Source organism: Panthera uncia, chromosome X, assembly GCF_023721935.1.
Source record: "Panthera uncia isolate 11264 chromosome X, Puncia_PCG_1.0, whole genome shotgun sequence".
In the NCBI taxonomy this organism is placed as follows: Eukaryota; Metazoa; Chordata; class Mammalia; order Carnivora; family Felidae; genus Panthera; species Panthera uncia.
Genome location: NC_064817.1, coordinates 59,225,632 through 59,247,955, shown reverse-complemented (window position 1 = coordinate 59,247,955; position 22,324 = coordinate 59,225,632). Strand labels below are relative to the sequence as shown.

Here is a 22,324-nt window from a genome sequence, read left to right as displayed (position 1 = left end):
ATTTGATAGAGTCACTGAGTTCCTTAAACCTATTCTAATTTTGTATAATTTTTTCTCTCTCTTTTGTTCAGATTGATTACTTTCCATTACTCTATCTTCTAGGTCATTAATTCATTCCTTTTTCTTACAGCCTTCTGTTCATTCCATCAAGTGTGTTTCCCATTTTGTTTATTGAGCCCTTTATCTCTGCTATGTTATTCCTTATTTCTGTGTTAAAGGTCTCACTCATGTCTTTCAGTGTTTTCTTAAATCCATTGAGTATCCTTATGATCAGTGTTTTAAATATTTACTCAGACATGTTACTTATATCTGGCCTTGTCCTGTTCTTTCATTTGAGATAAATTTCTCTGTCTTGTCATTTTGTGTAAGTCTCTGTGCCTATTACTGTGTGTTATGAAAATCAGTTACATTTCCTGTTCTTGAGGGTAATGGTCTTATGAAGAAATCCTGTAATGCCCTGCCATGTAGTGTCCCCTGTTCCCCTGGTACTGGTGGTTCTGAGAGTGTCTCCAATGTTTGCTGCATGTGTTTGTTCTTTTGTTCTGTCCACTCTATCCCTCTGGCCATTTGTCTGCAGAGGCTCTCTTTGTTTGTTGTGGGCAGTGTTTAGATCCTGGTCTGCATGCGGTACTAGGTGTGCTCTGGTCTTCTTGTGAAATGAGGCTTGTCACCACTGCCACCAGTACTGAGGCCTTGCAAAACTCTCAGGTTTGGATATATGGTGTTGGCAGTGGTTTGGGCCAGTTTTCTGGGGGAGAAGGCCCACCATACTGGAACTGGGGTAAGAGTGACTGGGAAGGGCAGAAAGGTAGGTAGTGAGTGTTGGCACTGTGGTGTTTCCCACAGGTAGCCCTGTGGTTATGCTGAGATATGGGGGAGCAAAATGGTTACAGCTAGTTCCTCAGTTCTGGAGGGTTCTCTTTATGACTGCTGCCTCTCCGGGATGCACTCCAAAAAAAAAAAACAAGTAACCTACCCACCATGAGCCCCAGTTGCTCTTCAGATTGATGTTTCCATACTGTATGTCCATGGATTGTTTGTCTGCCTCTTTTCCAAAAGTAATGTAATGCTTTCTGGACTCTATCCCAGTCAAACCCACTGACCTTTAAGACTCCAGGCATTAAACCCCACTCATTTCCGGAAGTCATGTAATTCAGCCCCTCTTATTTTCCAAGCCAATTGCTATGGGGATTCAGTGTTCCTGTGCACTCCCCTGTGTGTTAGTTTGTCTCTCTTCCTTGTACATGACTGCAACTCCCTTTCCGTGTCAGTGGCCACGATCTGTTTCTCTTCTAAACTGTATCTCTACACTTCCTCCCTTCTTTGATGTGGCCTTTTCTCTGCCTTTAGTTGTAAAGTTTGTTCTGCCACTCTTTAGGTCAATTTCTGGCGTATTTAGAATGATTTGATAGTTATCTAGCTGTGTTCATGGAAGGGGCTGGGCCTAGGGTCTTCCTACTCCTCTGCCATCATCCAAGTCAAAAGCAACTCTAGTTTTTAAAGGAGGCAAACAGGGGCACCTGGGTGGCTCAGTCGGTTAAGCGGCCGACTTCGGCTCAGGTCATGATCTCACAGTCCGTGAGTTCGAGCCCCGTGTCGGGCTCTGTGCTGACAGCTCAGAGCCTGGAGCCTGCTTCTAATTCTGTGTCTCCCTTTCTCTGACCCTCCCCCGTTCATGCTCTGTCTCTCTCTGTCTCAAAGATAAATAAACGTTAAAAAAATTAAAAAAAAATAAAGGAGGCAAACATTTCTGAACTTTTAAATGTTTATTTATTTTTTAGAGAGAGGGGGGAGGGGCAGAGAGAGAGGGAGACACAGAATCTGAAGTAGGCTCCACGCTCTGAGCTGTCATCACAGAGCCTGATGCGCAGTTCAAGCTCAAAAATTATAAGATCATCACCTGAGCAAAATTTGGATGCTTAACCAACTGAGCCACCCAGGCACACCTCTGAATTTTTAGTAAAGGCTAAACATGGTTAGATTAAAAAAGCAATGTTATATTTCCAACCTGAAGATTAGAACCACATGCAACATTGAAATCCTTTCTGTTTTTAATTTTTGGTAAAATAACCCTTATTTCTTCCTATGAATCTTGGGTTGCAATGAAGGTCTTATTTTCTTTTACCAAAAAAGGACTATATATTTCCCTGATCTCTTATGTCTTGTGTTCTTCATGGTAGTATGATTTATGTTTAGAGTTGTGTTGTATTTTTACGGCTTAGGCATTCAGTATCAAGAAGCTATGGACCATATGACATTTAGAGTTCTGGGTCATGTTAGTTAGCCAGAGTTTCTCCACTGTAGGAACAATAGGCAAAATACTGCCTGATATTCTTAGCAGGTAGTTTTTTCTGAATCCTCCCTGAAGCAATATTTTGTTGTTATTCTTATCTATTCTGACCTCCTCTTCTTTGACTCCATTGTACTGAAAAGTGAAATGGATTGTGTAAGAGTGAGGAAAAGAAGACTGATATTGGATAGTGTGTGATGAAAAATGCCTTTTCTTTCTGGTAAGATGGATTGCTGACCGTCAAAAGGATTGTGTTTTTATTCTCAGATCTCCCTGTTCCTACCTCCAATGCCAATAAACACACACACACACACACACACACACACGTAAGGCCTTCTGTGAGGGCTTAAAATAGACCTGTTGGGGGTACATTTTCATCATTATTTGCCTCTAGGTAGAGTTCCTTAGACTCCACTTCTTCCCAGAGTGCGATTTCTCAGGCAAGATTCCAGTTATCCTCTGTAGATACCTATCTGATCTGCTGAATATCTTCATCTGGAAGAAACTAATCTATTGCTTTGTGTGCCAATCAAAGGATGAGGAAAAACATATGCATTTCTTTTTTTAAAGCTTTTAATTTTAACTCCAGTAAAGTTAACATACATTGTTGTATTAGTTTCAGGTGTACAATACAGTGATTCTACAATTCTACACATTACTCAGGCTTCATGATGATAAGTGTACATTTTAATTCCCATCACCTATTTCACCTATGTCCTCACCCACCTCCCTTCTGATAACTATCAGTTTGATCTCTATAATTAAGTCTGTTTCTTGGTTTGTTTCTCTCTCTCCATGCTTTTTTTCTTTTACTTTGTTCATTTGTTTCTTAAATTCCACACATGAGTGAAATCATATGGTATTTGTCTTTCTCTGACTTATTTATTTGTCATTGTACTCTCTAGTTCCATGTATGTAATAGTAAATGGCAAGATTTCATTCTTTTTCTTAAGTTTACTTATTTATTTTGAGAGAGCAAGAGAGAGCAATTAGGGGGAGAGCGGAAGGGGGGGGAGAGAGAGAATCTTAAGCAGGCTCCACGTTGTCCCCGCAGACCCCAAAGTTGGGCTTGATCTCATGAACCATGAGATCATGACCCAAGCCGAAATCGAGTCAGATACCTAAGTGACTGAGCCACCCAGGTATCCTGATTTTGTTCTTTTCTTTTTTTATGGTTGAGTAATACTCCATTGTGTATATATATATATATATATATATACACACACACACACATACATATAATATATATTATATACTATATATATGTATATATACATTGTGTATATATACATTACACACACACATATATACATTATATATTATATTATGTGTAGTATATGTATATATTATATGTATATATACATTACGCACACACATATATATACATTGTGTGTGTGTGTGTGTATATATATATATATATATATATAAAACCTCTTCTTTATACATTAATCTATTGATGGACACTTGAGCTACCATAATTTGGCTATTGCAAATAATGTTGCTATAAATATAGGGGTGCATATGTTCCTTAAAATTAGTGTTTTTGTATTCTTTGGGTGAATATCTAGTCGTGTGATTACTGGATCATAAGGTAGTTCTATTTTTCACTTTTTGAGGAAGCCTCATACTGTTTTCAAGAATGGATGCACCAGTTTGCATTCCAATCAACAGTGCAAAGAGTTCCTATTTCTCCACATCTTTGCCAAAACTTCTTGTTTATCCTGTTGTTGATTTTAGCCATTCTGACAGGTGCGAGGTAGTACCACATTGTAGTTTTGATTTGCATTTCCCTGATAAAAAGTGACGTTGAGCATCTTTTCATGTGTCTGTTAGCCATGTGTATGTCTTCTTTGGAGAAATGTCTGCTCATGTGTACTGTCCATTTTTTTAATTGGATTGTTTTGTTCTTTGTGTGTTGAGTTGTATCAGTTATTTATATATTTTGGATATAACCCTTTGGATACTAACCCTTTATAGGATATGTCATTTGCAAATGTTTTCTCCCATCCAGTAGGTTGTTTTTTAGTTTTGATGATTGGTTACTTAGCTGTTCAAATATTCTGTATTTTTATGGAATCCCAATAGTGTATTTTTGCTTTTGTTTCCCTTGCCCCAGGAGACAGATCTATAGATCTTTTTTTTTTAATTACAGATGTTGCCACAGGGGATATCAGAGAAACTACATCCTTGCTCTCTTCTAGGATTTTTACTGTTTCATATCTCACATTAGGTCCTTAATCCATTTTGAATTTATTTTTGTGAATGGTGTAAGAAGATGTTATACTTTCATTCTTTTGAATGTAATTGTGCATTTTACCTAACATCATTTATTGAAGAGACTGTGTTTTTCACATTGGATATTCTTGTCTTCTTTATCAAAGAATAATTGGCTCTAGTATTATGGGTTTATTTCTGTTTTTTTTCTATTATCTTCCATTGATCTATGTGTCTATTTTTGTGTCAGTACCATACTGTTTTGATAATTATAGCTGTGTAATCTGGAAATCTGGAATTGTGTTGCCTCCAGTTTTGTTTTCTTTTTCAAGATTGCTTTGGCTATTCAAGGTATTTTATGTTTCCATACACATTTTAGGAGTGTTCGTTTTAGTAACGTGAAAAATGCTGTTGGTATTTTGATCAGGATTGCATTACATCTGTAGATTGCTTTGGGTAGTATAGACATTTTAGCAATAGTTGTTCTCCCCATCTGTAAGCATGGAATATTTTTTTTCCATTTGTTTGTTATCTTCAACTTCTTTTATCAGTGTGCTATAGCTTTTAAAGTACAAGTCTTTCACCTCCTGATTTAAGTTTATTTCTAGGTATTTTATTCTTTTTGGTGCAATTTTAAATGGGATGGCTTTCTTAATTTCTCTTTCTGCTATTTTATCATTAGTGTATAGAAATGCAACATATTTCAGTATATTAATTTGGTATCCTGAGACTTTACTGAGTTCATTTTTCAGTTCTAGTAGTTTTTGGTGGAATTTTTAGTTGTTTTTTTTTTTCTATACAGTATCAGGTCATCTGCAGATAGTGACAGTTTTAAAATTTCCTTACCAGTTTTGATGCCTTTTATTTACTGTATTGTATTGTATTGTATTGTATTGTTTTATTTTATTTTATTTTATTTTATTTTATTTTATTATACTTTTGTTGCCTGATAGCTGTGGCTAGGGTTTCTAAAATTGGTGAGGGTGGACACCCTTACCTTGTTCCTGATCTTAGAGGAAAATTGAGCATGATGTTAGCTGTGGGTTTTTCATATATGGCTTTTATTATGTTGAGGTATATTCCCTCTAACTCTAGTTTGTTGAGAATTTTTATCATGAATGGATGTTGTAGTTTGTCAAATGCTTTTTCTGCATCTACTGAAATGATTATGTGGCTTTTGTCTTTCTCTTGTTAGTGTCATGTATCACATTGATTTTCTAATACTGATCCACCCTTGCATCCTGGGAATCAACCCCATTTGATCATGTTAAATGATTTTTTGATGCATTTTCGGATTTGGTTTGGTAATATTTTGTTAAGAATTTTAGCATCTATGTTTATCAGAGATATTGGACTGTAGTTTTCTTTTTTGGGGGTGTCTTTATCTGTTTTTGGTATCAGGGTAATGCTGTCCTTGTTGATTGAATTTGAAATCTGTCCTCCATCTTCTATTTTTTTTTTTTTTGGAATAATTCAAGAAAATAGGTATTAACTTCTCTTTGAATGTTTGGTAGAATTTACCTGTGAAGCCATCTGGTCCTGGACTTCTATTTGTTGGCAGTTTTTCACTTACTGGTTCATTTTTATTTCTAGTAATCAGTCTCTTCAATTTTCTATTATTTCCTGATTTGGTTTTGAAAGATTTTATCTTTCTAGAATTTATCCATTACTTATAGGTTATTCAATTTGTTGGCATATACTGTTTCATAATATTCTCCTATATTCCCTTGTATATCAGTGGTGTTGGTTTTTATTTTTCCTCCTTAATTTTATTTTATTTATTTTATTTCTCCGCCTAATTTTATTTATTTGAGTCCCCGTTTGTGTCTTTTTTTTTTTGTGATGAGTCTGGCTAACGTTTTATAATTTTTTGACCTTTCTAAAGTATCAGGTCCTGGTTTCATTGACCTGTTACATTGGGTTTTTTTAGTCTCTATTTTATTTATTTCTGCTCTAATCTTTATTATTTTCTTCCTTTCACTGGCTTAGGACTTTGCTTGTTCTTGTTTCTTGCTCATTTATGTAGGTCTGTATTGCTATAATCTTCCCTCTTAGAACAGTTTTGGCTGCATTCTAAAGATTTTAGTCTGTTGTGTTCTATTTTCACTTGTCTGCATGCATTTTTTATTTATTTTATTTATTTTTTATTTTTAAATTTTAACTTGTTTTATTTTCTATTTTTTAAATTTACACCCAAAACTAAAAGGCAACTGACAGAATGGGAGAAGATATTTGCAAATGACATATCAGATAAAGGGTTAGTATCCAAAATCTATAAAGAACTTATCAAACTCAACACCCAAAAAATAATCCAGTGAAGAAATGGGTAAAAGACATGAATAGACACTTCTCCAAAGAAGACATCCAGATGGCCAACCAACACATGAAAAAATGCTCAACATCACTCATCATCAGGGAAATACAAGTCAAAACCACAATACATACATTTTTAAATTTCCTCTTTGATTTATTCATTGACCCATTTATTGTTTAGTCATATGTTATTTAGCTTATGTATCTGTGGCCTTTCAGATTTTTTTCTTGTGGTTTATTTCTAGTTTCACAGTGTTGTGGTTTGAAAAGATGCATGTTATTTCAATCTTTTCAAATTTGTTGAGATTTGTTTTGTGACCTAACATGTGATCTATTCTGGAGAATGTTCCATGTGCACTTGAGAACAATGTGTACTCTGCTCTTCTGGATTGGAATGTTCTGAATACATCTGTTAAACCTATCAGTTGCAGTGTGTCATTCAAAGGCAATTGTTTGATTTCCTTGATGATTTTGTTTAGATGATCTGTCCATTAATGTAAGTGGGGTGTTAAAGTTCCCTACTATTATTGTATTATTATCAGTGAGTTCCTTTATGCTTGTTATTCATTGTTTTATATATTTGGATACTTCCATGTTGGGTTCATAAGTATTTGTAATTGGTATATTTTCTTCTTGGATTGTACCCTTTATGGTTATATGGTGTCCTTTTTTGTCCCTTATTATAGTCTTTGTTTGAAAGTTTGTTTTGTTTGATGTAAGTATTGTTATCTTTAGGTTTCTTTTCACTTCCGTTTGTATAATAAATGTTTTTCCATCCCTTTACTTTTTCTGTTTTTATATATGAAATTTATTGTCAAATTGGTTTCCATACAACACCTAGTGCTCATTCCAACAGGTACCCTCCTCAATACCCATCACCCACCCTTCCCTCCCTCCCAACCCCTATCAATCCTCAGTTTGTTCTCAGTTTTTAAGAGTCTCTTATGTTTTGGCTCCCTCCCTCTCTACCTTTTTTTTTCCTTCCCTTCCCCATGGACTTCTGTTAAGTTTCTCAGGATCCACATAAGAGTGAAACCATATGGTATCTGTCTTTCTCTGTATGACTTATTTCACTTAGCATAACACTCTCCAGTTCCATCCATGTTGCTACAAAAGGCCAGATTTCATTCTTTCTCATTACCACGTAGCATTCCATTGTGTATATAAACCACAATTTCTGTATCCATTCCTCAGTTGATGGACATTTAGGCTCTTTCCATAATTTGGCTATTGTTGAAAGTGCTGCTATAAACATTGTGGTACAAGTGCCTCTATGCATCAGCACTCCTGTATCCCTTGGGTAAATTCCTAGCAGTGCTATTGTTGGGTCATAGGGTAGATCTATTTTTATTTCTTTGAGGAACCTCCACACTGTTTTGCAGAGCGGCTACACCAGTTTGCATTCCCACCAACAGTGCAAGAGGGTTCCCATTTCTCCATATCCTCGCCAGCATCTATAGTCTTCCTGATTTGTTCATTTTGGCCATTCTGACTGGCGTGAGGTGATATCTGAGTGCGGTTTTGATTTGTATTTCCCTGATGAGGAGCGATGTTGAGCATCTTTTCATGTGCCTGTTGGCCATCCGGATGTGTTCTTTAGAGAAGTGTCTATTCATGTCTTCTGCCCATTTCTTCTCTGGATAATTTGTTTTTCAGGTGTGGAGTTTGGTGAGCTCTTTATAGATTTTGGATACTAGCCCTTTGTCCGATATGTCTTTTGCAAATATCTTTTCCCATTCCATTGGTTGCCTTTTAGTTTCCTTGATTGTTTCCTTGGCAGTGCATAAGTTTTTATCTTCATGAGGTCCCAGTAGTTCATTTTTGCTTTTAATTCCCATGACTTTGGGGATGTGTCAAGTAAGAAATTGCTGCGGCTGAGGTCACAGAAATTTTTCCCTGCTTTCTCCTCTAGGGTTTTGATGGTTTCCTGTCCCACATTCAGGTCCTTTGCCATTTTGAGTTTGTTTTTGTGAATGGTGTCAGAAAGGGGTCTAGTTTCATTGTTCTGCATGTTGCTGTCCAGTTCTCCCAGCACCATTTGTTAATGAGACTGCTTTGTGTTCCTGCTTTGTCAAAGATTATTCTTTCCTGCTTTGTCAAAGATTAGTTGGCCATACTTTTGTGGGTCTAATTCTGGGTTTTTTATTCAATTCCCTTGGTCTATGTGTCTGTTTTTGTGCCAATACCATGCTGTCTTGATGATTACAGCTTTGTAGTAGAGGCTAAAGTCTGGGATTGTGATGCCTCCTGCTTTGGTCTTCTTCTTAAATATTACTTTGGCTATTCGGGGTCTTTTGTGGTTCTATACAAATTTTAGGATTGCTTGTTGTAGCTTTGAGAAGAATGCTGGTGCGATTTTGCTTGGGATTGCATTGAATGTGTAGATAGATTTAGGTAGTATTGACATTTTAACAATATTTTTTCTTCCAATGGATGTGCATGGAATGCTTTTCCATTTCTTTATGTCTTCTTCAATTTCCTTCATAAGACTTCTATAGTTTTCAGCATACAGATCTTTTACATCTTTGGTTAGGTTTATTCCTAGGTATTTTATGCTTCTTGGTGCAATTGTGAATGGGATCAGTTTCTTTGTCTTTCTGTTGCTTCATTATTAGTGTATGAGAATGCAACTGATTTCTGTACATTGATTTTGTATCCTCTGACCTTGCTGAATTCATGTATCAGTTCTAGCAGACTTTTGGTGGAGTCTATCGGATTTTCCATGTATAATATCATGTCATCTGCAAAAAGTGAAAGCTTGACTTCATCTTTGCCAATTTTGATGCTTTTGATTTCCTTTTGTGGTGTGATTGCTGATGCCAGAACTTCCAACACTATGTTAAATAACAGTGGTGAGAGTGGACATCCCTGTCATGTTCCTGATCTCAGGGAGAAAGCTCTCAGTTTTTCCCCATTGAGGATGAAAATAGCTGTGGGCTTTTCGTAAATGGCTTTGATGATGTTTAAGCATGTTCCTTCTATCGCGACTTTCTCGAGGGTTTTCTTAAGAAAGGATGCTGAATTTTGTCAAATGCTTTTTCTGCATCAATTGACAGGATCATATGGTTCTTATCTTTTCTTTTATTAATGTGATATGTCACATTGATTTGTGAATATTGAACCAGCTATGCATCCTAGGAATGAATACCACCTGATCTTGGTGAATAATTCCTTTTATATGCTGTTGAGTTTGATTTGCTAGTATCTTGTTGAGAATTTTTGCATCCATATCATCAGGAATATTGGCCTGTGGTTCTTTTTTTTTTGCTGGGTCTCTGTCTGGTTTAGGAATCAAAGTAATTCTGGCTTCATAGAATGAGTCTGGAAGTTTTCTTTCCCTTTCTATTTTTTAGGACAGTTTAAGAAGGATAAGTATTATCTCTGCCTTAAAAGTCTGGTAGAATTCCCCAGGGAAGCCATCTGGTCCTGGACTCTTAGTTGTTAGGAGATTTTTGATAAGTGATTCAATTTTCTCTGGTTATGGGTCTGTTCAAGTTTTCTACTTCTTCCTGTTTGAGTTTGGAAGTGCGTGGGTGTTTAGGAATTTGTTCATTTCTTCCAGGTTGTCCAGTTTGTTGGCATATAATTTTTCATGGTAGTCCCTGATAGTTGCTTGTATTTCTGAGGGATTTGTTGTAATAATTCCATTTTCATTCATGATTTTATCTATTTGGTTCCTCTCCCTTTTCTTTTTGAGAAGCCTGGCTAGAGGTTTATCAATTTTGTTTATTTTTTCAAAAAACCAACTCTCGGTTTCATTGATCTGCTCTACAGTTTTTTAGATTCTATATTGTTTATTTCTTCTCTGATCTTTATTATTTTTCTTCTTCTGCTGGTTTAGGCTGTCTTTGCTGTTCTGCTTCTATTTCCTATAGGTGTAATGTTAGATTTTGTATTTGGGATTTTTCTTGTTTCTTGAGACAGACCTGGATTGCAATGTATTTTCGTCTCAGGACTGCCTTCGGTCCATCCCAAAGTGTTTGGATTGTTGTCTTTTCATTTTCATTTGTTTCCATGTATTTTTATATTTCTTCTCTAATTGCCTGGTTAACCCATTCACTCATTAGTAGGGTGTTCTTTAACCTCCATGCTTTTGGAGGTTTTCCAGACTTTTTCCTGTGGTTGATTTCAAGCTTCATAGCATTGTGATCTGAAAGTATGCATGGTATGATTTCAATTCTTGTATACTTATGAAGGGCTGTTTTGTGACCCATTATGTGATCTATCTTGGAGAATGTTCCATGTGCACTCGAGAAGAAAGTATATTCTGTTGCTTTGGGATGCAGAGTTCTAAATAGATCTGTCAAGTCCATCTGATCCAATGTATCATCCAGGGCCCTTGTTTCTTCATTGATCCTGTGTCTAGATGATCTATCCATTGTTGTAAGTGGAGTGTTAAAGTCCCCTGCAATTACCACATTCTTATCAATAAGGTTGCTTATGTTTGTGATTAATTGTTTTCTGTGTTTGGGGGCTGCTATAATCGGTGCATATGCATTTATAATTGTTAGCTCTTCCCCATGGACAGACCCTGAAATTATTATATAATGCCCTTCTTCCTCTCTTGTTACAGCCTTTAATTTAAAGTCTAGTTTGTCTGATATAAGTATGGCTACTCCAGCTTTCTTTTGACTTCCAGTAGCATGATAGATAGTTCTCCATCCCCTCACTTTCAATCTGATGGCTTCCTCAGGTCTAAAATGAGTCTCTTGTGGACAGCAAATAGATGGGTCTTGTTTTTTTTTATCCATTCTGATACCTTATGTCTTTTGGTGGGAGCATTTAGTCCATTTACATTCAGTGTTATTATAGAAAGATATGGGTTTAGAGTCATTGTGATATCTGTAGGTTTCATGCTTGTAGTGATGTCTCTGTTACTTTGTGGTCCTTGCAACATTTCACTCACAGAATCCCCCTTAAGATCTCTTGTAGGGCTGGTTTAGTGGCGATGAATTCCTTCAGTTTTTGTTTGTTTGGGAAGACCGTTATCTCTTCTTCTTTTCTGAATGATAGACTTGCTAGATAAAGGATTCTCAGCTGCATATTTTTTCTGTTCATCACATTGAAGTTTCCTGCCATTCATTTCTGGCCTGCCAAGTTTCAGTAGATTGATTCGTCACTAGTCTTATGGGTCTACCTTTATATGTTAGAGCATGTTTATCCCTAGCTGCTTTCAGAATTTTCTCTTTTTCCTTGTATTGTGTCAGTTTCACTATGATATGTCACACAGAAGATCAATTCAAGTTACATCTGAAGGGAGTTCTCTGTGCCTCTTTGATTTCAATGCCTGTTTCCTTCCCCAGATCAGTGAGGTTCTTGTCTATGGTTTGTTCAATACACCTTTAGCACCTTTCTCTTTCTTCCTCTACTGGAATCCCTATTATACAGATATTGTTCCATTTGAGTGCATCACTTAGTTCTCTAATTCTCCCCTCATACTTCTGGATTTTTTATCTCTCTTTTTCTCAGCCTCCTCTTTTTCCATAATCTTATCTTCTAATTCCTCTATTCTCTCCTCTGCTTCTTCAATCTGAGCTGTGGTCGCCTCCATTTTATTTTGTACCTCATGTATAGCATTTTTTAGGTCCTTATGACAGTTTCTTAGTCCCTTGATCTCTGTAGTAATAGATTCTCTGCTGTCCTCTATGCTTTTTTTCAAGCCCAGTGATTAATTTTATTACTATTATTCTAAATTCATGGTTCGTTATATTGCTTAAATAATTTTTGATCAATTCGTTAGCTGTCACTACCTCCTGGAGTTTCTTTTGAGGAGAATTCTTTTACATCATTTTGGATATCCCTGGAGTGGCAAGGAATTGGGCACTTCCCCTGAGCTGTCTGGAGTAACTTGTGTTGGTGGGTGGGGCCGCAGTCAGATCCAATGTGTGTCCCCAGCCCACCGCTGGGGCCACAGTCAGACTGGTGTGTACCTTATCTTCCCCTCTCCCAGGGGCAGGACTCACTGTGGAGTGGTGTGGTCCCTGTCTGGGCTACTTGCACATTGCCAGGCTTGTGGTGCTGCTTCTATGGGATCTGGCATATTAGCCGGGGTGTATCTGCAAGGTGCACAGGGGTGGGAGGAGCAGGCTTAGCTTGCTTTGCCATCAGTGGTCCCCTGCAGGAGGGGTCCTGCAGCACCAGGAGGGAGGCAGAGCCTTCAGAGGGATGGATCCTCAGAAGTACAGCATTGGGTGTTTATGCGGTGCAAGCAAGTTTGGTGATGGGAACTGGTTCCCTTTGGGATTTTGGCTGGGGAATGGGAGAGGGAGATTGCGCTGGCCAGCACCTTTATTCCCCGTGGAGCCAAGTCTGTCTTCTGAGGCTCAACAACTCTTCCTCCTGTTGTCCTCTCGTCCTCCCGCTCTTGGAGCAGAGCTGTTGACTTCTAACATTCCAGATGTTAAGTGCTGCTGGCTGTCAGAACTCATGGGGTCTGGCCCCTCCACTTTTACAAGTCAGACTCTGGGGCTCTGCCTTGCTGGTTGGGCTGCCCCTCCTCCGCCTGGCTCCCTACCACCAGTCCATGTGGTGTGCACAATCTCTGCACCCTTCCTACCTTCTTCTTTGGGCCTCTTGTCTACGCTTGGCTCCAGACAGTTCATTCTGCTAGTCTTCTTGCTGTTTTCTGGGCTATTTAAGCAGATGTGGGTGGAATCTAAGTCCATCCCTTTACTTTCAATCTTCATGTTTCTTTAGGTGTGAAGTGAGTCTCTTGTCAGCAACATATGATTGTGTCTTTCTTATTTATTTATTTATTAAAAACATTTCTATTTAAGTTCCAGTTTGTTAGCATACAGTGTAATATTAGTTTTGGGTGTGCTATATAGTGATTCAACAATTTCATACATCACTGTGCTCATCACAGCAAGTGCATCCTTTAATCCCTATAACCTATTAACCCATGGTCCCACCCTCCTCTGCTGTGGTAACCATCAATTTGTTCTCTTTAGTTAAGAGTCTTTTTCTTGTTCTCTCTCTCTCTCTCTTTTACCCTATGCTGATTTGTTTTTTTTTTAAATTAAATTCCACGTATGAATGTAATCATATAGTGTGTGTTCTTTTTGTTCAATCAGTCACCCTATGTCTTTTTATTGGAGCATTTAGTCAATTTACATTCAAAGTAATTCTTTTTAGATACGTATTTATTGACATTTTTTTATTTGTTTTCTTTTGTTGTTTTTGTAGTTCTCTGTTTCTTCTCTTGTTCTTTCCGTGTGCTTTGATTATATTCTTTACTGATATGCTTGGATTCGTTTCTTTTTATTTTTTGCATACATATTATAGGGTTTGGATATGTGGTTGCCATTAGGTTGACGGACAACATCCTATGCATATAGCAGTCTATATTAAATTGTTGGTAGCTTAAGTTTGAACCCATTCTGAAAGCATTAAATTTTATTTTCCCCTAACATTTTATGTATATGATGTCATATTTACATCCTTTTATTTCATGAATCCCTTGAGTGAGTTTTATAGATATAATTGCTTTTACTACTTTTGTGCTTTAACCTCCATATTGATTTTATAAGTAATTAATCTACTACTTTTATTGAGTTTCGATTTAACTGAAGTTTTCCCCTTTCTTTATTTTCTTACTTCTCATTTTGGCGTTTTTCCACTCAAAGAATTTCCTTTAACATTTCTTGTAAGGCTGGTTTAGTGGTGATCAACACTTGTAACTTTTATTTGTGTGGGGAACTGTTTACCTATCCTTAAATTCTGAATGATAGTCTTGCTGGATACAGTATTCTTGGTTGCAGTTTTTTTTTTCTTTCAGCACTTTGAATACATCATGCTACTCCCTTATGGCCTGCAAAGTTTCTGCTAAAAAATCAGTGGATCACCTTATGTGATTTCCCTAGTATGTAACTGTTTTCTTTTCTTTTCCTGATTTAAAAATTATTTTTTTATCACTACTGTTTTTCCATTTTAATTATGTTTGTGTGAACCTATTTGGGTTGATCTTGTTGGCAAATCTCTGTACCTCCTGGATCTGGATGTCTGTTTCTTTGTCCAGACTAGGGACATTTTCAGCTATTATTTCTTCAAATAAATTTTCTTCACCTTTTTTTCTCTCTTCTTCTTTTGGGGTCACTATAATGGCAAGGTTATTATGCTCTATGATGTTGTTGAGTTCCCTTAACCAATTTTTTAAGTTTATTTATTTATTTTGAGAGAGGGAGAGAGAGAAAGAGAGAGAGGCAGGGAGGGACACAGAGAGAGGGAGAGAGAGAATTCCAAACAGGCTCTGCACTGCCAACACAGAATCTGATGCAGGGCTTGAACTCATGAACCTGAGCCAAAATCAAGAGTTGGACTCTTAAATGACTGAGGTACCTAGGCACCCTTCCCTTAACCTATACTTACTTTTTATTCTTTTTTTGTTTTTGTTTTTCAGCTTGGTTGCTTTTTTAGCACTTTTTCTTCCAGCTCACTGATTGTTCTTATGCTTCTTCTAATCCACTATTGATTCCCTGCAGAATATTCTTAATTTCATCTATTGAGTTCATCATCTCTGATTGGTTCTTTTTAATATGATGTATCTCTTTGTTGACGGTCTCACCGAGATTTTCCACTCTTTTCTCAAGTCCAGTAAGTATATTATGAGCAGTAGATTGAATTTTCTATTGGTCATATTACTTATCTGTTTCATTTGGCTATTGTGCTGTGATTTCATCCTATTCCCTCATTTAGGACATATTCCTCTGTGTCCTCATTTTGCTTAACTCTCTGTGCTTGTTTCTGTGTATTAAGAAAGTGAGCTATATCTCCTGCTTTTGAAAGTGGTAACCTTACCAAGAAAAGTTCCTGAAATTCCCTGTAGAATTATGTCCCCTGTTCACCAGAACCGGGTGCTTCAGGGGTGTCCTGTTTGTGAGTTGTCTGCATTTTGCTATTGTGGCTGAACCATATTTCCCTTCATTCAGCTACAATGCACCACTTTGCTTGCTGTTGGCAGAGTTTGTTCCCTTTGTTGTTAAGGACCAGTCTTGGGCTACATTGGGCCTGTACTTGGGTCAAACCTGATGCCTGCCTTCAACTCATTTTCTGGGGCTGTGGTGCCACAAAAGTACAGGGTGCTCTCCCTGTATTGTTCCTTGAGAGGATGGTCTGCAGTTAGATCAGATGTCTGTCTGTTCGGGTTGCAATGACTGCAACTATAGGTCTTTATCCTTGTGCTTCCCCCTGTTAGTGGGTGGGGTAGCAGTCAGATCAAATGTTTTCCTCCAAACCACTGCTGGGGCTGAAGTTGAATTCATGTGTATGGTTATTTCTCCCTTTCCTGGGCAGGAGTCACTTTGGAGTGGTGCTGGTCATTGTTATGGCTATTTGCAGAATAAGATGTATCAGGAACCACTTTGGATGGACTACTGCCAAATGGGGTGGTTTATATGGGTAGAATCCACAGGAGAAGTGTGCAGAGTACATGGTGTTAGCAAGGTAGGTGGAGAGTGTCATGCTAGTTCCCACAGGTGTCTAGCCATCTAGGCTGGGTGGGGAGAGAAATAGTGCCCACCAGCTCTTTCATTTGGGAAAAGTCTCCTAAAGATCACTGCCCTTCCTGTGCACACCCTGAGTTTAGTAAATAAATCTCCTTATATATTTTAAGCGCTTTTCAAACTACTGATTCCATGCTGTATTTTGGAGGGGTTGTTTATTATACTGTCTCTTTAAGGGTATGTACTCAGTTCCCTATCACCCTCTGGCTGTCCCAGACCTAAGTCTGCTTATTTTTAAAATACTCAGAGTGAAACCTGTTGGTTGTTCAAACCTGTAAAGTTAAGCCTCACTGGTTATTGAAGCCAAGTATTATAGGGATTCATCTTCCAATTGCAGGTACCCCACGTCTGGGGTGCCTGATGTGGGGTTTGTTCCTCTACCTTCTCAAAGCTTATAGTGTCCCTCCTGTTTGTGGTTAGTCTTACCAGGAGTTTGGTTCCAAACTGTGTCTCTGCCCATTCTACCCTTTTTGATGTGACCCCTCTACAGTTAACTGTGGTGATTGTGTTCTGCCAGTTTTGGGGTCATTTTCTGTGTTAGTTATCCTGATGGGACAAAGTGAACTTAGGGTCCTCTTTTTTTTTGTTTTTGGTTTCCTCTCTTATTTTAGTGGGTTTATCTGTTATTAGCTTCTTGAGAAAGGGTACATGAAAAGCATTTAATTATTTTCATTCTTTAATGTCTGAAAAAGTTTTAAATTCTGCATTCACACTTAATTGGTCCTTTAGGAGATAGAGTTTCACGTTGGAAATAAATGTCCCTTAGAATTTTTAAAGCATTGCTTAACTGTTTTTCAGCCTCAGTGTTGTTATTGATGAGTTCATTACCATACTGATTCTAGATAAAACCTTCTTTTGTCTGTAGAAGTTTGTGGTATTTTTGTACCCAGTGGTATGAAATTTTATGATTATACACCAATGCGGGTATATTTTTACCCATTGTACCAGGAATTTGTGGACCCTTTCATTCCAGTAATTCATATTCTTCAGTTCTGGAAAAATTTTAAAAATTCATTGATTATTTAATCCCCATTTTTTCTCTTATTTTTCTGTGAGTCATATTATGTGGTTATTGGGCTTCCATGACAGTAGTCCTCTAATTTTCTTGTCTTTTATGTGTTTTCTTTTTCTTTCTCTCTTTGGCATGTGGAAAATTTCCTTGGTTCTATCCAACCATCAATGGTGTTATCTTCCTTAGCATCAAGCATATTCTGAAAGCATTGACACTCCCAGGAAAATCTTAAACTGATTCTTCTGAAATGGTCAATGTTCATCTCCAAGGGTGGTGTTAGGAAATTTTGTGCACCTAAGGTGTAATAGCTGAATGTGAAGGCTAACTAGTATTATAATTAAAATGTGGGACTTATTCTCAAAAAATGGTCTTTAAGAGTTGTGTGGGTGGGTAAAAATTTTTAGGAAAATGTTTGGATGGAAAAGAGAGGTGTTAGAGACAGGAACCTGTGTCTCTAAACGGAAGAGGATTGATGATTAAAGCAAGGAATGAGTGATATCTACAGGATTACTTTCTCTTTGTATCTTATGAATATTTTCAAGGCTCACACTGTGTACAGTATTAAGCCTAAGACAAATAATTGGTCTAAATCAAAACTTGGCTAACCTTAGACTGAGATTAATTGTGCAAATATTTATTTCATTCCCACTATTTATTTATTTACTCAACAAATATTTACTGAGTACTTACTATACATCAGGAACTCTTCCAGGCCATGAAGATATAGTGATAAAAATGCCACAATTCTGACTTCATGGAGCTTATTAACTGCCAAACACGGTTCTAGAGGTAGAGAATATAGTGTTGAACATGATAGCAAAGTCCCTATTCTTGTGTAGCTTATATTATGGTTTTATATGGGAGTAGACTGGTAATAAAAAAAGGAAGATAATGTTAGATAATGATTAGGTTTAAGGTAAAAGAAAACAAGGTGATATGATATAGAGTAACTAGGTGACATTAAACTGAAATTTGGATGATTAGAAGAACCCATCCATGTGAAGTCTGGGGAAAAATCTTTATAGACAGAGAAAGAACTAAGAGTGTTACATGTCAGTGGGACAGAAAGGCTAGTATGGCTGAAGCATAGTGATAAAGAGGTAGTGGTATGACATGAAATGGGGTAGAAATAAATCAAGTAGGGTCTAGTTGTTTGTGTTAAAATATTTTGATTTTTAAATGATAGTAATAGATAGCTTTTGGAGGTCTTTAGGGAGAGTAATTAAATAATCTAACTTATATTTGAAAAAGATGACCTTCACTGCTCTTGTAGAATGGACCATACTGAGGTAACAATGTAAGTATGCAGACCTGTCAGGGGGCTATTGTGGCAATCTAAGCAAGAGAAATTATTGGATAGGGTATTAGCCATAGATATGGAGGAATGTAGATGGATTTGAGATATTCTTTCAAGGAAAAATTCATAGGAAAGTCTGGCAGATTTGGTTTAGGACTATAGGAAAAGAAGAGAATCAAGGCTTATTCCCTTTTTTGTTTGTTTGAGTGACCTGATGGATAGTAGTACCATTTCATGAGGTGGGAAAGGCTGGAGGAAGATCAGGTTTTGTGTGTTTGTGACATCAAGATTTCTGCTTGGGTATGTTAAGTTTGAGATGCCTATTGAATATACAAGTGGTGAGATAAATTAAGTAGTTGGATATACAAGTCTGGAGTTCAGGAATATAGTTAAAAGAGTCCCATCCCCATATAGATGGTTTGTATATGGTTGTGCAGCTGCATAAAATTTTCTAGGGAGAAAGTGTGGATGGGAAAGAGGGGTTTCAAACACTGAGACATACCAACATTTAGAGATTGAACAGAGGAAGAGAAATAAGTAAGGGAAATGAGGAAAGGCCAGTTAGGTAAAAGGAGACCCAGGTGAATATTGTGACAATAAGATAAAAGAAAAAAGTATTTCGAGAATAAGAAAGAGTGATTGCTTCCCAGTGCTTGAATAAGGACAAAGAAGTTTCTACCTATTAGTAATATAGATGCCATTAGTGACCTTGAAAATAATAATTTTAGTGGAATTTTAATTTTTAATTCCAATTGGAGTGGATTTGAGTTTAGAAACTTAGGTAAAGTAGTGGATACAGCGACTCTAGGTGATAGTTTAAAGATGTTTTTCTGTCGTAAAGAGCAGAGGATTTGGGCAGTAGCAGAAAGGGAGCATGGAGTCATGAGAGGGTTCTTTTTTCCTCATTTGCATGCTGATAGGAATGATTACTAGACCAGAATAAGATAATAATGTAGAAGAGAGTGAGTCCAGGTTTCAGAAGATCCTGAACTAGAAAAAACTTAAAGACTTAAAGAGAGACCACGGACATATGAAAAACCCACAGCTAACTTCATACACAATGGTGAAAACCTGAGAGCTTTTCCTCTAAGATCAGGAATGAGACAAATATGTCCACTCTAACAGCTTTTATTTGACATAGTACTGGAAGACCTAGCCACAGCAATCAGACAAGAGAAAGAAATAAGAGGCATCTATATTGTTTTTTAAAGTAGGCTTCACGCCCAGCATGGAGCTTGAACTCATGACCCTGAGATCAAGACCTGAGCTGAGATCAAGAGTCAGACATTCAACTGACTGAGCCATCCAGGCTCCTCAGAAGTGTCTATATTGTTAAAGAAGAATTTAAGCTGTCACTATTTGCAGATGACATTATATTATACATAGAAAATCCTGGACTCCACCAACATTACTAGAAGTAATAAATTAATTCAGTAAAGTTGCAAGATACGAAATAAATACCCATACATCTGTAGTATTACTATACTTTAATAACAAAGTAGCAGAAAGGAAAATGAAGAAAACAACTTTATTTACAATTGCCCTCAAAAGAATAAATACCTTGAAATAACAAAAAATGTGAAACACCTGTACTCTGAAATCTATAAAACATTTGATGAAAGAAATTAAAGTGACACAAAAAAATGGAAAGATATTCCATTTTTATGGATTAGAGGAATTAATATTGTTAAAATGTCCACATTACCCAAAGCAATCTACACATTCAATGAAGTCCTTATTAGCTCACTCTCTGCGCCATCTTGGTTTTGCATTCCCTGCACAAAATGCCTGGTGAAGTCCCTAAAACCTCGCTACAGAGTAGGAGTTTCCACAGCTCCAGGCTGTGAGACAGGGTCTGGAACAGAATCTGACAGTGATGTGGCGCCTGGGTGGCTCAGTCGGTTGGGCGGCCAACTTTGGCTCAGGTCATGATCTCACCGTTTGTTGAGTTCAAGCCCTGCGTCGGGCTCTGTGCTGACAGCTCAGAGCCTGGAGCCTGCTTCCAATTCTGTGTCTCTCTCTCTGCTGCTGCCCTGCTCACACTCTGTCTCTCTCTCAAAAATAAATAAAGATTTTTTAAAAACTAAAAAAAAAGAATCTGACAGTGATGAATCAGTACCATACCTAGAGGAACAGGATTCCACACTGGCAAATATGCAATAAGCTCAACTGGCAGCAGCAGCTGAAATCAATGAAGAACCAGTCAGAAAAAGCACAACAGAGCCAGAGTGAAAAGAAGGCATGGAAGGCATGGAATGTCCAAACTGAGTCTTCAACAGGTTACAAGAGTCACTGTCCAGAAACCTAAGAATATTCTCTTTGTCATCACAAAACCAGATGTCTACAAACACCCAGCTTCTGATATCTACATAGTTTTAGGGGAAGCCAAGTAATTGGATTTATGTCAGGAAACACAACTAGTAGCTGCTGAGAAATTCAAAGTTCAACGTGAAGCTGACTTCAACATTCAGGAAAACACACAGACTCCAACTGTACGACAGGAAAGTGAAAAGGATGAGGTGTTTAGAACAGGTGTAAAGGTTAAGGACATAGAATTTGTCAAGTCACAAGCAAATGTGTCAAGAGCAAAGCCCTGAAGAACAACAGTAATGACATTGTAAATGCTATTATGGAATTAACAACATAACCATCTGAAAATGGGGATCATTTGTTGGTGTTTCAAAAGAATAACTGAAGCTTGGTTTGAAATTTGTACTGTTTCTATCATTAATAAAGTTATGGCTTCTTGTTGGATAAAAAAAGAAATCCCTATCAAAAGACCAACAGCATTTTAAACAAAACTAGAACAAATATTAAAATTTGTTTGGAACAACAAAAGACCTCAAATATCTAGATCAATTTTGAACAACAACAACAACAACAAAAAAACAAATCTAGAGGTATCACAATCCCAGATTTCAAGATATACCACAAATCTGTAGTCATCAAAACAGTATGGTACTGGCCCAAAAAATAGACATGTAGTTCAATGGAACAGAGCAGAAAGCCTAGAAATAAACCCATGATTATATGATTAATTATTAATCTTCCAAAAATCAGGCAAGCATATACAATGGGAAAAAGACAGTCTCTATAACAAATGGTGTTGGAAAACTGGTCAGCTACATGCAAAAGAATGAAACTGGGCCACTTTCTAACACCACACACAAATATAAACTCAAATGGATTAAAGACCTGAAACCATAAAACTCCTAGGAGGAAACATAAGCAGTGATTTCTTTGACATCAGCAGTAGCAAAATTTTTCTAGGTATATCTTCTCTGGCAAGGGAAATGAAGGCAATAATAAACTATTGGGAATATACCAAAATAAAAAGCTTCTGTGCAGCAAAGGAAACCATCAACAAAACAAAAAGGAAACCTATTAAGTGGGTGAAGATTTTTGCAAATGATATATCTAAAAGGAGTTAATATCCAAAATACATAAAGAACTTATACAACTCAGCACCAAAACAAAAAAAATTGATTAAAAAATGGCCAGAGTACCTGAATAGACACTTTTCTTAAGAAGACATATGGATGGCCAATAGACACATGAAAAGATGCTCAAAATCATTAAACATCTGGGAAATGCAAATCAAAACCACAAGGAGATGTTACCTTATGCCTGTTAGAATGGCAAAATAAAATATAAGAAATAACAAGTGTTGGTGAGGAAGTGGAGAAAAAGGAACCTTC

At 37.1% G+C, this 22,324-nt stretch overlaps 1 pseudogene; it reads left to right on the top strand.

The window, feature by feature from the left end:
* The first annotated feature begins 657 nt into the window (after positions 1-657).
* LOC125931327 (nascent polypeptide-associated complex subunit alpha-like) lies at positions 658-21,273 on the top strand (annotated as a pseudogene).
* Positions 21,274-22,324: the final 1,051 nt, after the last annotated feature.